Below are 18,109 nucleotides of genomic sequence, written 5' to 3'. Positions count from 1 at the left end.
GGGGTGTGGCGAGCCTCGAGTCCGGGTCCTAGAAGGGCCCGGATTTGCGGCTCGCCATGCTCCTGGCCTGCCTCTGCCCTCCCCTTCTCTGGTTTTGCCTCGGAAGCGGGGCGGGCGATGCCGCTGTGCAGCTGCCGCCTCTTCTCCACTTGCCGTGGCTGCTCTTCTGAGATGGGCTCAGCCTGGGCCCATCTCGGAGGAGCAGCTGCGGTGGGCGGGGAGGGGGCGGCAGCGGTGCGGCGGTGTCGCCCGCTCCGGGATGGGGCAGCTCACCATGCTCCTTGGCACCGTTTCCCTCCCTCCCCCCACTTCCATTTTTTGGGGGAGCGGGGGAAGAGGCTGGAAATCCTGGGGTCCCCCGCCAGGGCGGGAGGGTTGGGAAGCCTAGTTATGACCCATGGCTTTGCCCAAGGAGGCAGCAGTGTTTGAACTTAAATGCGAGGAGACAAAGGCCACAGGCAAAAAAATTGATAAGGAAGCTAGAGATCATAAGGCAGAGGATGTTGAGCAGCGGAAACATTGGCCGGTGCTCTGACTCCTCCTCCGTGCCCAGAGTATTTTAAAAAAATAAGAATAAACTGTTATCCGCCCCCTCCTTTCCCCCCCTCAGCCAACATTCAAGAGAAACAGCTACTTTAATTCAGGAGTGTTATTTCCCCCACCTCCCATTTCCTTATCCCTTTGGTGAATGGGTGGGTGTGAAATTATTATTATGGGAAAGCCAAGGGCTCTTCTCTGCACAGATTGGAAGAGAAATCACAGAACTGTACGATATTCACACACGCTCGCCACGAGGCAGTCATGTTTTAGGTAGCATCCTCAATGGGAATCCATTTCATTCACATTTACTTACCCAAACAGTTATAGTGAGAAGTTACATCCCAGGTCAGCAACTAATTAAAAAAACCCATAACATTTCCAACCTAAAGGCATATATAGAGCTTTTCCAGAAACACCCTCACCAGTTCCCATCTCTTTCAACAAAGCACAACCAGAATCACAACCAGGAACGTTCATTTGACACGATTGCTCTGCCATGGTTTTGGATATGGGTGTGCCAGCTGGATCATACAAGGACTGTGTAGTCCGGAATTCTATTTTCAGGGCTTATTTGTAGCAAGAACTCCTTTGTATATTAGGCCACACCCCCATGATGTAGCCAATCCTCCATGAGCTTACAGGGTTCTTAGTACAGGGCCTACTGTAAGCTCCAGGAGGACTGGCTACATCAGGGGTGTGTGGCCTAATATGCAAAGCAGTTCCTGCTACAAAACAAAGCCCTGTTATTTTCATCAATGAACGTAGGAAAGTGTTTTATAACAATGCTCCATCCACATAAGGATTTTTTTCTGCACGGAAAGCAAGAAGCTGTCCCCGTTAGGCAGGGGTGGAATTTTAGCAAGAGCGTCTTTGCATATTAGGCCACACCCCCTGATATAGCCAGTCGGAGCCAATCTTACAAAAAAAGAGCCTTGTATGCTCTTGGAGGATTGGCTGCATCAGGGGTGTGTGGCCTAATGTGCAAAGAAGTTCCTGCTAGAATCCCACCCCTGCCGTTAGGGTTACCAACCTCTAGATGGGCATAGAGTGCTAGAATGACAGCTGATCTCCAAACTACAGAGATCAGTTCCCCCTGGAGAAGATGGCTGCTCTGGAGGGTGGACTCTGTGGCATCACACCTCGCTAAGTTCCCTCTCCTCCTCAGACTTTGGTATCTCCAGACACCATCTTCACATTCCTAGGAATTTTCCAAGATGGCGTTGGCATAGGGTTGCCAAGTCCAATTCAAGAAATATCTGGTGATTTTGGGGGTGGAGCCAGGAGACTTTGGGGGTGGAGCCAGGAGACATTGAGGGTGGAGCCAAGATCAAGGCTGTGACAAGCATAATTGAACTCTAAGGGAGTTTGGGCCATCACATTTAAAGGGACAGCACACCTTTTCAATTCCTTCCTTCCATAGGAAATAATGAAGGATAAGGGCACCTTCTTTTGGGGCTCATAGAATTGGGCCCCCTGGTCCAATCTTTTTGAAACTTGGGGGGTATTTTGGGGAGAGGCACTAGATGCTATACTGAAAATTTGGTGCCTCTACCCCAAAAAACAGCCCCCCAGAGCCCCAGATTCCCGTGGATCAATTCTCTATGATTTTCTATGGGAATATATCTCCATAGGGAATAACAGAGTTCCCAGCAGACATTTCCCTCCCCTCCCCCTGCTTTCTGACGACCCTGAAGCGGGGGGGAGGGTCTCCAAACCGGAGGATCCCCTGCCCACACCTGGGGATTGGCAACCCTATGTTGGCAGCCCCCCATATTAAAGGGGAATGTCCATATAATATAGTGAGTTCAACGCAAGATGGAGACGAGGTTGCCGTGACCATTGTTCTCTTTGTACAGTACAGCCGAACTCTTAAGACTGAAGAAGTGGGCCCACGGAGCCAACTAAATACAGTTCAAGGTTCCCGCGCTAGAACACCATTGGGTCATTTGAACCAGCAGGGGGCCTGTGATTGGATCCAGGCAGCAGGGATTTGGATCCTACTGCCCATTGTTCTGTGTCCCCCAAGCTCAGTCCACATGGCTCCAATGAGGCAGGCAGAAACACTAGTAAAACGTACTGCATGAATCCACATACACAACAGTCCACGTGATGTCTATCTCCTTCCAGACGTGACGGATGACTTTCACAGAAGTTTTCTCTTTAAGCCACATTAAAACAAAACCTGTTCTTGGGTTTGAAGAGGAATCTGTGGTATGGTTGCAGCAGGTGGAGCATCCATTTTGGACAGCTTTACTGCCTGGCTTGGTAGAGGAAGAGGAAGTGAGGGGGAAGTGTTCAGGCCTGGAGCTGTTGCTGTCATGTCTGTGCTTTTGTATAGGTGTAGGTGTAAAGGGGAAGAGCCCCGTGGCGCAGAGTGGTAAAGCTGCACTACTGCAGTCGGAGCCCTCTGCTCACAACCTGAGTTCGATCCCAGCGGAAGCTGCTTCAGGTAGCCAGCTCCGGGTTGACTCAGCCTTCCATCCTTCCAAGGTCGGTAAAATGAGTCCCCAGCTTGCTGGGGGGAAAGTATAGCTAACTGGGGAAGGCAATGGCAAACCACCCCGTAAAAAAGTCTGCCGAGAAAACGTTGTGAAAGCAACGTCACACCCAGAGTTGAAAATGACTGGTTCTTGCACAGGGGACTACCTTTACCTTTTAGGTGAAAGGGAAGAAATTGAGGCTGGGGGCTGGCAGCAGCAAGCAGAATTGAATCAGGGTGTAAATTCAGGTGCTGATCTGAACCAACAGAACAAAGTCTGAGTCCAGTGGAACCTTTTAAGACCAACAAAGTTTAGTTCTGGGCAGGGCTTCTTTTTGTAGAAAAAAGCCCAACAGGAACTCATTTGCATATTAAGCCACACACCCCGGAGTTGCCATTGTTTCACGCAGGTCTTTTTTTGTAGAAAAGCCCAGCAGGAACTCATTGGCATATTAGACCACACACCCTGCCGCCAAGCCAGCTGGAACTGCGTTCCTGCACGTTGCTGCTAAAAAAAGAGACCTGGTTCTGGGTATGAGCTTTTGTGTGCATGCATACTTCTTCAGAGAGCTGCATAACAATCCCTGGATTAGGAGAGGCCAGCCAGCCAGCCTCAGCAGCCCTCATTAATCCCTGGAGAAGCCCGCACCACCACTACTTATGTGATTTTGGGTGGCAGGTGGCTTGCTGGCCTTTTGACTGGGGGGCGGGGTAGCCAAGGAGAGCCCTAGGTGAGCGAGGCCTGCTTGGGCTGGCTGGATCTCTAGCCAGCCCCAGCAGGCTTCGCTCACCTGGGGCTCTCCTTTCCTGCATCCGGTTGCTTATGAGTTGTGATGGCATATACTAATGAGTTATGATAATGAGCTCCACCACCTATTTTTCTACAAAATGACCTCTGATGATCAGAAACACCCCCCCCCCCTTCCCCGGACCTCTAAGCAAAGAAGCTCTTCAGCTGCGAAGTGAGCAATCTCGTGGAAGATTTCTACATGTGCAATAGTCCTTGCTTAAACAGGAGCACTAAAATTACTCCTGGCTGTCTGCTTGCGCTAAGGGAAAGCGATTGTATCTGTGCTGTCCTCTCTTTGTGGGCAATGCACAGCACAAGGTATTTCTTCTGATCTGATGTCCAAAGCAAACTGAATAAAATCCATGCAACCCATCTGTTGTACATTCCATCACTCCATATGCGCACTTGGTGAAAAATTAAACTGAAGTGCTAGGTGTTGAGTACATGAAGCTGCCTTATACTGAATCAGACCATTGTTTAGTCAAGGTCAGTATTGTCTACCCAGATCAGCAGCAGCTCTCCAGAAGAGGCATTTCTCATTGCCTAATGCCTGGTCCTTTTAGCTGGAGATGCCGGGGATTGAACCTAGGACCTCTTGTATGCTGAATAGGTGCTCTGCCACTGAGCCACAGCCCACCCCCCCTGCACACTTACTTGCACAAACAGAGCTGCTGTAAGTACTACTCCCCCTCCCCTTTCTGCTCACACATCACTGGGTCCAAGCTGAAGTGTGCAAGGCATCCAGGATTGCACGCCCAGAGGCTGAAGACAAATGCATGTTTCCAGTTTGTTTCTTGCTTGTGGTGTGAAAGTCAGCATGGTAGGTTTTTTAGACAAACAGACAAATACACCAGCAAACAGAGGGCTAGATGGGCAGGTTATTTCCCTTGCCAAGAGGTGCACCGGTGCTTTCTGTTGCCCCATCCCTCATACATCAGGTCAGCTTTTTACCTTGCAAAATGTTAAGTGGTACTTGTACATTTGTGCGTGTCAACCTTCTTTTATCTTACCAAATCAACAAATAAAATGGCAACCATTTAAAAAGCATTAGAAACAGCTGGAAACCTCACCTGTGGGAGGAATGGGAAACCTGTGTTGGTGAAGACATGGGTGCTAGCCAACAGGTGCTCACCATATCTACCCCTCCTCCCCATCCTTTTTAGATGAGCCATGCTGAAAATTTTTTCTGGTGATTGTTTTGTTTCAAGACAGAAATATGCAGGAACGCATAAGAACGCAGTTCCATCTGGCTTGGGGTCAGGAGGTGTGGCTTAATATGCAAACAAGTTCCAGCTGGGTCTTTTCTTTAAAAAAAAAAGATAAAAGTTAAAGGTAGTCCCCTGTGCAAGCACCAGTCGTTTCCAACTCTGGGGTGACATCGCATCACGACGTTTTCACGGCAGACTTTTTACCGGGTGATTTTCCCTTGTCTTCCCCAGTCATCTACACTTTCCCCCCAACAAGCTGGGTACTCATTTTACCAACCTCAGAAGGATGGAAGGCTGAGTCAACCTTGAGTCGGCTACCTGAACCCAGCTTCCACTGGGATGGAACTCAGGTTGTGAGCAGAGAGATAGGACTGCAGTACTGCAGCTTTACCACTCTGCGCCACGAGGCTCTACTTTTTACTTTTCTACAAAAAGCTCTGTATAAAACAATGCTGACATCACCGGATGTGGCCTAAGATGCAAATGAGTTCCTGCTGGGCCTTTTCTTTTTAAAAAGCCCTGGATGTGCCTATATGCTTAGAGGGCAGTGCCAGTGCTTAAAGTGTTGTTTCTTGCTTGCAGTGCGTGATTTCCTGCCAAGTTCACAGCCTATGCGCACTTCCTCCTTTTGTGAGTCGGGGTTGAACTTGGCATTGTGAATGCAGGCTTTATAATTGTATTAACCTCACTGCATTTGCAGACAGCCAGATGTCTTGAGTCTTGTTCTGCGCCTTTGCAGTTTCCTCTCAACCTCTTAGCTGAGGCCCCTGTCCCAAGCGGCAGCCGCTTAAAAGCTGGTAACAGAAGAGTAAACAATGATCTCAAATGAATCGGTCACCTCGGATCAGTGACTCATCAAGAGATGTGAATGCTGAGTCATCGTAGATCTCATCTGTGCTTCTGTCACTAGACAAGGAGAGCTTTATGCTCAAATGCACTGCGAAATCTGGGGCATCGCTTTCTTTAGCAGTTCTCTTCCTTTTAACTAAAGCCTGATGGTGAACCGTTTCCTAACTCAGCGGACAAAGTTAAAGCAGAAAGCTTTGCCTCCTTAATTCTGGCTACTGTTAAAGACACAGGAGAAGGACCAGTTTTGGGGTTTTGTTTTTAAAAAAAGAAGAATGGGGAGGGGGAACCCTCTAAAATGGTTGGTTTGCTTTATTATGCTCGTTAAGGTAATGATCAACAGCAATAGGACCTTTGTCCTCTCAAGAAATGTGAATCGCATTTAAAGTATATATGCTTGAGCAGGGGCAGATTTGAAGTTTGGGGCAAAGAGTAGAGTTTCTGTGTCCCCTGTTGGTCCCCAGCAGGGGATGGAGGGGGGGGGGAGGGTTGGGTTGCCAGATCCAGGTGGGGAAACTCCTGGAGATCTGGAACTGTAAAAAACTTAGTGAGAAGTGCCTTGTCAGGATTGGAGCTTAGAGAAAGCCTGGAAGGCGAAAATGGGTTCTGAATTTCCGGATACCTTGTTTAGCTCTTAGGCAGTAAAAATAGAAATTTTCTGCACGTCTAAGAACCTACATTGACCATCCGATGTTCGCCCGTTCCCCTGGGTGTTCTTAAGGTGGTCCTTCATTCTGTTTGCTTCTCAGGAGACTGAACCTGCACCTTCTATGTAGATAGTTCCAAGCGGGCAGCCGTGTTGGTCTGAAGCAGTTGAGCAAAGGAGGAGTCAAGTGGCACCTTTAAGACCCAAATTTTTTTATTTAGAAGGTAAGCTTTCGTGTGCTCTTAAGCACACTTCATCAGACGAGGAATCCAGCACAGTGAGCAAAGCCATACATAACTGAGCAGAGCCTTACATAGTTAGTAGGCAGTGGCCCAGAATGCAACATGGTACAGATTTCTGGGCCACTGCCTACCAGCTATGTACGGCTCTGCTCAGCTATGTATGGCTTTGCTCACTGTGCTGGATTCCTCGTCTGATGAAGTGTGCTTAAGATCACACGAAAACTTACCTTCTAAATAAAAATTGGTCGGTCTTAAAGGTGAAACTTGACTCCTGTCTGCTGGGCACTCCATTATTCCCTATAGAGACCAATTCCTGTAGGGTATAACGGAGAATTGATCTGGGGGTATCTGAGGCTCTGGGGGTCTGTTTTTTGAGGTAGAGGCACCAGATTTTTAGCATAGCATCTGGTACCTCTCCTCAAAACACCCTCCAAGTTTCAAAAGGATTGAACCAGGGGGGTCCAATTCTCTGAGCCCCCCAAAAGCGCCCCTATCCATCATTATTCCAGATGGAGGGAAGGCATTTAAAAGGTGCGCAGTCCCTTTAAATGTGATGGCGAGAACTCCCTTTTGGAGTTCAGTTGTGCTTGTCACAACCAGGGGTCCTTTTGAAGAAAAATAGGTGGCGGCGCTCATTAGCATAACTCATTAGCATATGCTGCTCCCCCAGCCAAAAGCAACCTGATGCAAGAAAGGAGAGCCCCAGGCGAGTGAGGCCTGCTTGGGATGGCTAGAGATTCACTCACCTGGGGCTCTCCTGGGCCACCCCCCCCCCCTCAGTCAAAAGGCCAGGAAGCCACCCGCCACCCAAAATCACATAAGAAGTGGCGAAAGGGTGGTGCGGGCTTCTCCAGGGGTTAATGAGGGCTGCTGGGGCTGTGGCAAAGCCCCTGGTGGCTGGCTGCCTGCCTGCTCTCCTAATCCAGGGATTGTTATGCAGCTGCACCTACTATTCAATGGACAGGGTAGGTGAGGAGGTGAAGGGGGAACCCTCAGAAAGGTTCAGGAGCTGTAGATAGCCAGTTTGGTGTAGTGGTTAAGTGTGCAGATTCTTATCTGGGAGAACCGGGTTTGATTCCCCACTCCTCCCCTGGCACCTGCTGGATTGGCCTTGGGTCAGCCATAGTTCTGGCAGAGGTTGTCCTTGAAAGGGCAGCTGCTGTAAGAGCCCTCTCAGCACCACCCACCCCACAGGGTGTCTGTTGTGGGGGAGGAAGCTAAAGGAGATTGTGATCTGCTCTGAGATTCGGAGTGGAAGGCGAGATATAAATCCAATCTCTGAGAAGGACAGGGACCTCAGTGGGCTACAATGCCACAGATCCCTCCCAAGCATCCATTTCCTTCAGGGGAACAGATTTCTGTAGCCTGAAATGAGCTGTAATTCCGGGGGATCTCCAGGTATGTAGGCATCCCTTGGAAGAGGATTCTCAACCCTTAGTTTGAGACTCACCTCTGACATCAGTCTCCTCGCCCCACCCCGCTCTTGAGATTCCTACAAAGTAAGCCTGGGTTGAACAAGCTTCAGAACAGGGGTAACCAAACTGTGGTTCAGGGACCACATGTGGCTCTTTCACACATATTGTTAGTTAGTTAGTTTGATTTATATCCCACCCTCCCTGCCAAAACAGGCTCAGGGCAACTCACAAGCACAATAGGATAACAATAAAAACAGTTAAGGAAAAGGAAAGGTCCCCTGTGGAAGCACCAGTCGTTTCCAACTCTGGGGTGACGTGGCTTTCACAATATTTTCATGGCAGACTTTTGATGGGGTGGTTTGCCATTGCCTTCCCCAATCATCTACACTTTCCCCCCAGCAAGCTGGGTACTCATTTGACCCACCTCGGAAGGATGAGTCAACCTGGAGCCGGCTACCTGAATCCAGCTTCTGCCGGAATCGAACTCAGGTCGCGAGCAGAGAGTTCAGACCACAGGACTGCAGTACTGCTGCTTTACCACTCTGCGCCACGGGGCCGCTTAAAAACAGTTAAATTAAACATTAAAAGAAACACTTTAAAACAATGTGGTGCTAATTCCATATGATTTAGGATGGCATTCAGGGTGCTTAGGCATCCAATCGGTTCTGATATCGTGGCGGTGGTTGTCAGTCAGTTAAAAGCTAGTTGAAATGATACTGTCTTGCAAGCCTTGCGGAACTGGGCAAGGTCCCACCAAGGCTCTGACCTCCTCAGGCCGTTGGTTCCACCAACAAGGGGCAGCGATGGAGAAGGCTCTTTCTCTAGTTGTTTTCAGCCCAGAATCAATAATAGATTTTGCATTCCTGATCTAAGTACCCTCTGGAGAACATGTGGGGACAGACGGTCCCTAAAGTACGCAAGTGCTCGGCCTCTCGAAGCCCCACCGCCCCGTCAACCAGCTTGGAGAAGGCATTGGTCTCTTTAAATCACTTCTCCAAGCCAAGCAAGCCGGCCGCTTGGCGAATGCATTTAAAGTTGCTTTCTTTCCACCTCTCTCTCCCTCCTCCATCCATTTTCCTGCCTGCCTTCCCTCCCTCTCCGCTCTCAAACATCTGATGCTCATGTCTTGCGGCTCTCAAACATCTGACGTTTCTTTTATGCGGCTCTTCTGTTAAGCAAGTTGGGCCACCCTTGCTTCGGGAGAGCCTTCCGATTTCCAGATTGGTTACTAGGCAGGTATTTCATTGGGGATTCGGAATTGCTCGGGTCTCGATCCCAGTTTCCTGCCAAACACCTCTTGCACGACTGCAGCATCTCAGGGCATAGCGGTGGTGAGCAGAGGGCTGCGCAGGTGCCCATGCAGGTTTTAAAAACCATCCGGCAGAAGCCCTCCTTGGCATGAGGGAGAACGATGTAGAGCAAGCGGTTGCCAAGGGAGACGTGATGCTTGTAGCTGCTGCTGCTACCTGCTCTGTAGGGCTGCGGGCTGCATGATTTTCCTGTTTCCTGGGGAGGGGGGATGCATCCCGCACAAGTGGCCCTGCGGGCTGCCACTGCAGCTGTTTTTCTGGCTGAGGGAAGAGGATACGCAAGAGCTCAGGCGCTAATGTGCAGGAAGCCATAGAGACTCCTTCCAGCTGGGGTAAGGTTTTGTTCCTATTGCAGCTTTGGCCGTGGGGGTTCTGGGGAGATGGGGGCAAAGCGGGAAGCGGTCAGAAGCGATCTCAGGCTGTGAGAAGCACAGGGGTGTGTTGTATTCTGCAGTTGCGCTGTGAAAATGCAAGGAGGGGGGAAAAAAATCAATACTGGGCATGGAATTGAAAATCTCTAGGTTAAGTTTAAAAAAAGATTTGCGTTTCTAGCCCTCAACATTCCAGAGTATGTCGGAGGCAGAGAGTGGCAAAGGCAGCTTTTCTGTGTCGGGGGTAGAGCTTTGATTCAGGATACCATTTTGTGCCTTTCCCATGACTGGCACAAGCAAAACGAACTGTGTGAAGTAAGCAAGCAGATGCAGATATCCTTAACATGCAGTATCCATATTATTGTTGTTGTGGTTGTTGTTTTCAATTTATAGCCCCCCTTTCCCAAATGGGCTCTGGGCGGGTAACGGCGGTCAATAATACGAGATTAAAATCAAATACATATCACAAAACAATATACAATCTAAAAAGCAATATAACAATCTAAAAAACTCCAATTTTGCAGCTTGTGATATCAGTTGCCTTCACTCCTTCCATACATCCCCCAGCTGGTATAAGATAAATGGGTATAAGATAAATGGACTAACCCTCCCTTGGTATAAGATTTGGCATTTGAGGAGGCAAGGCATTTGACAGATAGATGGGGGGGGAAAAATGTTTGTATTTTCTAAACCTATGCAAAAGAAGGCTGCCCCATCAGCAGCTTTTGAAAGGGTGTCGAAAGGGAGAAGGGCTCACAACTGCTCCCCCATAGCAAAGGGCCAAGGGGCTGTGGGTTTAAAATGGAAGAGATACAACTTTAGAGAAAATGTCTTAGTAATTAACAATACTCCCTCTAAGTCGTGGAGTCCTGTGAGCAAAAATTCTACCCTATGTGTTACTGGCATTAAAGTTGTGAGCTACTGCATAAATTAACTTGCTCTGAGGCCATTTTTCCTGAGCTAAGCCAAAAAATGTGTGAGCCAGAGGCTAAAACACTGTGAGCTAGCTCACACAGCTTAGAGGGAACACTGGTAACTAAACCATACAGCAATGGGGCAAAAAACAGCCAGGCAAGGTGGATGGTGGAGTTTCAACTGAACCACCAGGAAATACGAGAGGTCTGCTACAGCTGCCAAACACCAGGCATTTCCCTGATCTGATTGAAAAGCAAACTCTATTCTGACAAAACAGTTAGAATCAAGTCCGGTAGCGCCTTAGAGACCAACAAGATTTTGGGGATATAAGTTTTCAAAGCTCTCTTCATCAGATATGTTCATCCCATATCTTCTCCATTTGCCAGAGTTTTGACATTCAAAAGCTTAATACTTCAAAAATCTTGTTGGTTTCTAATGCACTACTACAGGGGTCCCCAACCCCTGGGTTTGAACATAAGAACATGAGAAGCCATGTTGGATCAGGCCAATGGCCCATCCAGTCCAACACTCTGTGTCACACAGTGGCCAAAAAACCCAGGTGCCATCAGGAGGTTCATCAGTGGGACCAGGACACTAGAAGCCCTCCCACTGTTGCCCCCCTCCAAGCACCAAGAATACAGAGCATCACATGCCCCAGACAGAGAGTTCTATCAATACCCTGTGGCTGATAGCCACAGATGGACCTTTGCTCCATCTGTCCCCTCTTGAAGCTGTCTATGCTTGTAGCTGCCGCCACCTCCTGTGGCAGTTAATTCCATGTGTTAATCACCCTTTGGGTGAAGAAGCACTTCCTTCTATCCGTTCTAACTCAACTGCTCAGCAATTTCATTGAGTGCCCACGAGTTCTCGTATTGTGGGAAAGGGAGAAAAGTACTTCTTTCTCTACCTTCTCTATCTCATGCATCATCTTGTAAACCTCGATCATGTCACCTCTCAGTCGACGTTTCTCCAAGCTAAAGAGCCCCAAGCATTCTAACCTTTCTTCATAGGGAAAATGTTCCAACTCTTGAATCAGGGGAGGCAGCCTCCTAGCTAGGCAGAGCAGCCCCGCCACCCCTTCCGCCCACCCAGGACCCAGGCGGACAAAAGAGGCAGCACAGCCTCGTGCTGAAGCTCTACCTCTTTCATTTGCCTGGGTCCTGGGCGCCAGAAGGGGCAGGGCAGCAGCGACCTTCACCTACCCCTCATTTAAAGACTCCCATGGGGAACAGGGATGGGGCGGGGGGCAGCCTGGGGTGGCAAAAACCCCAGCACCCCCACCCCCATTGGTCCGTGGAAAAATTGTTTTCCATGGAACCGGTCCCTGGTGCCGAAAAGGTTGAGAGCCACTCTGCTACTGGACTTGAAACCAGCCGTTCTGCTGCAGAACAACACAGCTGAAACTATAACCCACGCCAGGGATCTTGGGGGGAGGGGGGGGACTGTGAGATCTGGATTCTTGCCTGGCTCTACCATGACCCAGTAGATGTTGTCGACGTCATTAAATACCTGCTGGATTCAGCCTTAGCTGCATCCCTATAACCTGCTTGTTTTCAGCCTTCATTTTGCTATACCTTGCTGACCAGGTTTCTCGAGCTCTGGTTGCTGGCCCACCAGTTTTTGCTCTGGCTTCTCCTTCACTGGTTCCATTACAACCAGGATGGTCTGTATTACTAAAATCCAGAGATGGTAACCCCCAGGATGCTGGGAGGGGAGTGGTGGTAGAAGGACTATGCCAGGGTTGGCCAAACCGCGGCTCGGGAGTCACATGTGGCTCTTTCACACATATTGTGTGGCTGTTGAAGCCCCCACCACCCTGACTTTGATGGACTAAGGGTTTGATTTGGTATGGCAGGGGTGGCCAAACCTGCTTAACTGAAGAGCCACATGGAATAAATGTCAAATATTTGAGAGCTACAAGACAAGGAAGGAAGGAAGGAAGGAAGGAAGGAAGGAAGGAAGGAAGGAAGGAAGGAAGGAAGGAAGGAAGGAAGGAAGGAAGGAAGGAAGGAAGGAAGGAAGGAAGGAAGGAAAATAGATGGGGGAGGGAGAGGCAGAATGAAAGGAACTTTAAATGCACTCTCCAAGTCAGCCAATTGGGCAGTGGGGGCTTCGAGAGCCACACAATATGTGTGAAAGAGCCTCATGTGACTCCTGAGCCACAGTTTGGCCACCTCTGGTATAAGGCAACTTCATGTTTCATGTGTAGTAGGGCTTCCCCCTTCCCCCCAGCTGAGTTTTTCCCAGAAATGATATTGAAGGTTGCCAGGTGTCTGGGGGGGGGGTGATAGGGGAGGAAGCATCCCAGAGGCACTCCCTTAGTTGCGGGGTGCCACAGGGAGCGGTCCTATCCCCGATGTTATTTAATATCTATATGCACCCCCTTGCCCAGATTGTCAGGAGGTATGGACTGGGTTGCCATCAATATGCGGATGACACCCAGCTCTACCTAATGATGGGTGGCCAGTCTGACTGTACCCTGGAAAATCTAGACCTGGCATTACAAGCCGTGGCCTCCTGGCTCAGACTGAGTCGGCTGAAATTGAATCCGACGAAGACGGAGGTTCTCTACCTGGGTCGGGGCGGTCCGGGGAGAGAGATCCAGCTGCCGGCCCTTGACGGGGCGCCACTAATACCGGTCCCCAAGGTCAAGAGCTTAGGCGTGCTCCTTGAGTCCTCCCTTACAATGGAGGCTCAGGTGGCAGCCACTGTTAGATCTGCCTTTTTCCATCTTCGGCAAGCACGACAGCTGGCCCCTTACCTGGACCGCAGCGACCTAGCGACGGTAATCCATGCTACGGTCACCTCAAGAATAGATCACTGTAATGCTCTCTACATGGGGCTACCCCTGACGCTAACCCGGAGACTACAACTAGTGCAGAACGCTGCGGCACGGCTGTTAATGGGGCTACCACGACGGGAGCACATTCGGCCAGTGCTGAGAGAGCTGCACTGGTTGCCTGTTGTGTTCCGAGTTCGCTTCAAGGTGTTGGTATTAACCTTTAAAGCCCTTTATGGTCAGGGACCTGCCTATCTACGGGACCGCCTTTCCCCATATATCCCCCAGAGAGCACTGCGATCAGGGACAAAAAATCTGCTGTCTGCCCCTGGCCCAAAAGAAGCCAGGCTATGCGCAACAAGATCTAGGGCCTTCTCGGTGGCAGCACCAGAACTCTGGAACACCCTCCCAGAAGCTATAAGGGCCCTGCGGGATTTGTCGACGTTCCGCAGGGCCTGTAAGACCGAACTGTTTAGACAGGCTTTTCTGGTTGACTGAAAATGGGCTGCCACCGGACATCCTACAGAAGCTGGTGGTCATAGTCAGAACCCAATACCGCCAGACTGGATTGAGATAGCGTAATAGTTTTAAACTGATAAATGTATTATGGTTTTATATGTTTTATGGAATTGATTGTTTTTATGATACTGTAAGCCGCCCTGAGTCCGCTTGCGGAGAGGGCGGGATATAAATGCAAAGTAATAAATAAATAAATAAATAAATGGTATTGACCCGATCAGTCGAGTATTTTCACTGCCTGTCTAGGGAAAACTCTTTTAAAAACACCAGATATTTAAATATCCAGTGGGGTTTTTTTTTCAGATTTTCCTCCAAACAGTCACTGAAAGCACTGGACTGTCCAGGTCAACTGGCAACCTTTCCAAGCCCAAACACAAACTTGGTAGTGGCTACTGTTGTGTCATGCTCCTCCCAGCTCAACAACATGAAGCATAGTGATTTCATTGGGAGGAGGCAAAGCAGAGCCTTTTGAGCAATGCTCCCTCTAAGCTGTGGAGTCTTGTGAGCAAAAATTCTGCTTTGTGAGCTACTGGCATTAAACTTGTGAGCTACTTGTGATTAGTTTGCTCTGTGATTAAACTTGTGATTAGTTTGCTCTGGGGCCATTTTTCCTGAGCGAAGACAAAAATGTGTGAGCTGGAAGCTAAAAAACTGAGCTAGCTCACACTCACTCAGTTTACAGGAAACACTGCTTGTGAGTCTGGAATTTAAAAAAAAAAATCTGGCTACCCTAGTGATGCCAGTTTTTCTGGGAATTGCCAAAAGCTCTATGGCTTTACCAAAGAGGTATGACATCACTTCCAGGTTCCCCCAGAACTGACATCACGCTGTTGCCTATCAGCCACCCCGACTGCTCCCTGTTCTCCTGGTCTGTTGCTGGTTGCAGCCATGTGGGCTTGGTTGGCTTGCAAACATCAAGGGTATGTGAGGCAATCTGGCATTTCTCCTCCTGGGGCCATTCTGTTGCTGGCTAGATCCATTGCTGGACCATCTGAAAGTAATGCAGTCCCAAGAAGTGATGGATGTGTTTGCCTGGGGAACAAAATACCGTACCTTGAACCAGCCCCAGAAGGTACCAGAAGAGCGACATAAACAGACACTAGTGGCACCTCAGCACCTCTTTTCACATCTAGCCGTGGACTCGTATGCCGGTATTTAAACTTTCTGTCTGTTGACCCTCTGACTGGAGGCCTCAGAGTTGCTTCAAGTGGGTTTGTGGAGAGACTGGTTGGCTCTGAAGTCAGTCACCTCATGGGATTGTTATATCTACACTGACTACTGCAGGAGCTGTTCCACTGTCAATCAAAACTTGCCCGCGCACAGCAGTGCAGAAAAAGGCCAGTAAACATTATCTCTTTCCCTCAGAGTATAAAGTTGAGACCTGTCATACTCTTGAGGCCTCTGAAGCGTTGCATTTCTGAAAGGAATCGATACTGGAGTTGTTACACAAGAGGGGATAACAAAACGCAGGAATCGTGGAAGAGAGGCGTCTTATTGATTTCAGAAGGCAGAGAGAAAAGGGTTTATGGGGCCAGAAGCAGAATTGGTTTCAGTCACTGCCTGTATTCTGCAGCAGGGAGATGACAAACTACTGCTCATTTCAAGAAGCTTAAAGGACCAGCCAGGGCTGGTTTCACCCACCATCTTAAAATTTATTCTTTGCTGTGAACGGTTTCATATTAAGTGTTTACTTAGGACCAGGGCTTTTTTTGTTGGAAGAGCCCAGCGGGAACTCATTTGCACATTAGGCCACACCCCCTGTTGTCACCACCGTTTCACACGACCATGTGGGCCGTGATAGTCATAGTTTGCACTGAAAGTTGCCATTTACTCAGCTGTATGCCCTGACCTGGATACACCAGGCTAGCCTGATCTCATCAGCTCTCAGGAACTAAGCACAGTCAGCCCCTGGTTAGTATTTGGATGGGAGACTAAAGTAAAAAAGGTCAAGGTAGTCCCCTGTGCAAGCACCAGTTGTTTCCGACTCTGGGGTGACATCGCATCACGACTTTTTTCACGATCACGACAGACTTTTTACAGGGTGGTTTTGCCATCGCCTTCCCCAGTCATCTACACTTTCGCCCCAGCAATCTGGGGACTAATTTTACCCACCTCGGTAGAAAATCCCCGCAGGAACTCATTTGCATTTTAAGCCACGTCCCTGACACCAAGCCAGCCAGAACTGTGTTCCTGTGCGTTCCTGCTAAAAAAAAAAAGCCCTGGTCTTCAGATCCTTAATGACTAACAAAACTTGTGGCAAGGGATGAGCTTTCTTGAGTCACTGCTTGCTTCTTCAGACACGGCTGGACAAGTGCACTTCAGCCCTCCGCTCTGCTCCCTCACAGCATTTTAAAATGACTTTTAAATGGCATCAACTTCCTCATGATCAGGCCTTGGATTCAGTGGGAGCTCACAGGAGCACAGCTCCTGAACCTTTCTGAGAGTTTCTCCACCTCCTTCTGAGAGTTCCACCTCCTTGTCCATTGAATAGTAGGTGCAGCTGCATAACAATCCCTGGATGAGCTCCACCACCTGTTTTTCTACAAAATGACCGCTGCTCATGATGATCACAAAGACACCATCACATCCAGTTTGACTCATAGTTGAGAACTAGGGACCATGGACTCTTGGTGATGGTGGTGGTGGTGTGGAGGCTGTGAGGGTACTCTGCTGGGTTTGTGAATCCTTCCTAGGGTTGCCAAGTCCAATTCAAGGAATATCTAGGGACTTTGGAGGTGGAGCCAGGAGACTTGGGGGGGGGGTAGAACCAGGAGCAAGGGTATAACAAGCATAATTGAACTTCAAAGGAAGTTCTGGCCATCACATTTAAAGGGACTGCACGCTTGTTAAATGCCTTGCTTCCCTAGGAAATAATGAAGGATAGGGGCACCTTCTTTTGGGGCTCATAGAATTGGACCCTCTAGTCCAATCTTGGAATGGACTGACTTGCCTACTACACATTATACTCAGTTGCAAAGGATTGCTGTAGCACGATAAATTCTGGTGGGCAGCCATGTTGCTGGCCCGAAGCAATAAATATAGTTTAATTCTTGGTCTAAGCTTTCATGTGCATGCACACTTCTTTGGATACATGCTCACGAAAGCACATACCCAGAATTAAACTGGTCTGCTACCTGCTCTCCCAAACTCACCCCATCTATTCCAGTTTTTCTGGCACTGGACAAGGGATACAGAGAAAAAATCTTCAGCTCAGACCCCATCAGTGTTCCCTCTAAGCTGAGTTAGTGTGAGCTAGCTCACAGGTTTTTTAGCCTCTGGCTCACACATTTTTGTCTTAACTCAAGAAAAATGGCACCAGAGCAAACTAATGTAATCAGTAGCTCACAACTTTAATGCCAGTAGCTCATGAGGTAGAATTTTTGCTCACAACACCCTACAGCTTAAAGGGAGCATTCGACCCCACCCTTAAAAATGTCGCCCGAGGAAAAGTTCTAAAACACCAGCACAATGTTTGCGTTATTTTGGTGGATCCAAATATAGAGGGCCAAACCCACAAGATTAAAGAGGTAGGGCATGGCTTTTGAGAGCCAGTTTGGTGTAGTGGTTAAGTGTGCAGACTCTTATCCGGGAGAACCCGGTTTGATTCCCCACTCCTCCACTTGCAGCTGCCGGAATGGCCTTGGGTCAGCCATAGCTCTCGTAGGAGTTGTCCTGGAAAGGGCAGCTGCTGTGAGAGCTCTCTCAGCCCACCCACCTCACAGGGTGTCTGTTGTGGGGGGAGAAGATAAAGGAGATTGTAAGATGCTCTGAGACTCTGATTCAGAGAGAAAGGCGGGGTATAAATCTGCGGTCTTCTTCATCTTTGTTTATGGAGCTCAAAGTAGCAATGCCACTTGTAGGGCACGGCTACTGTCTGTGACAAAATCTCATTAAGAAAATCAGACGAGTGCTATTTTGGAATCTGACATAATGGTGTTAAATCAGAAGGCAAGTACAGTGAAGTCAACAGCAGCAGAACAAAGTTCGAGACTCCTGGCACCTTTAAGACCACCAAAGTTTAATTCTGGGTAGGAGCTTTTGTGGGCCTG

The 18,109-nt window shown here is 48.9% G+C and overlaps 1 protein-coding gene across 8 annotated transcripts in view; it reads left to right on the top strand.

Annotated features, from left to right (window-relative positions):
* The window catches only part of MCF2L2 (MCF.2 cell line derived transforming sequence-like 2), a 356,849-nt gene that overhangs the window by 16,805 nt on the left and 321,935 nt on the right, over positions 1-18,109 (top strand). Inside the window, exon 1 of one of the 8 annotated variants that reach the window (XM_060242623.1) lies at positions 9,686-9,808. The exons of the other annotated variants lie outside the window; for them this stretch is intronic. The gene's annotated coding sequence lies outside the window, so the exon portion shown is untranslated. Of the gene's footprint in view, positions 1-9,685; positions 9,809-18,109 lie in introns of those variants that run through there. 8 annotated transcript variants of the gene reach the window in all.

This window comes from Heteronotia binoei, chromosome 6 (genome assembly GCF_032191835.1).
Source record: "Heteronotia binoei isolate CCM8104 ecotype False Entrance Well chromosome 6, APGP_CSIRO_Hbin_v1, whole genome shotgun sequence".
Classification (NCBI taxonomy): domain Eukaryota; kingdom Metazoa; phylum Chordata; class Lepidosauria; order Squamata; family Gekkonidae; genus Heteronotia; species Heteronotia binoei.
The sequence above is the reverse complement of the archived record's forward strand: the minus strand, read 5'-3'. Positions and strand labels throughout refer to the sequence as shown.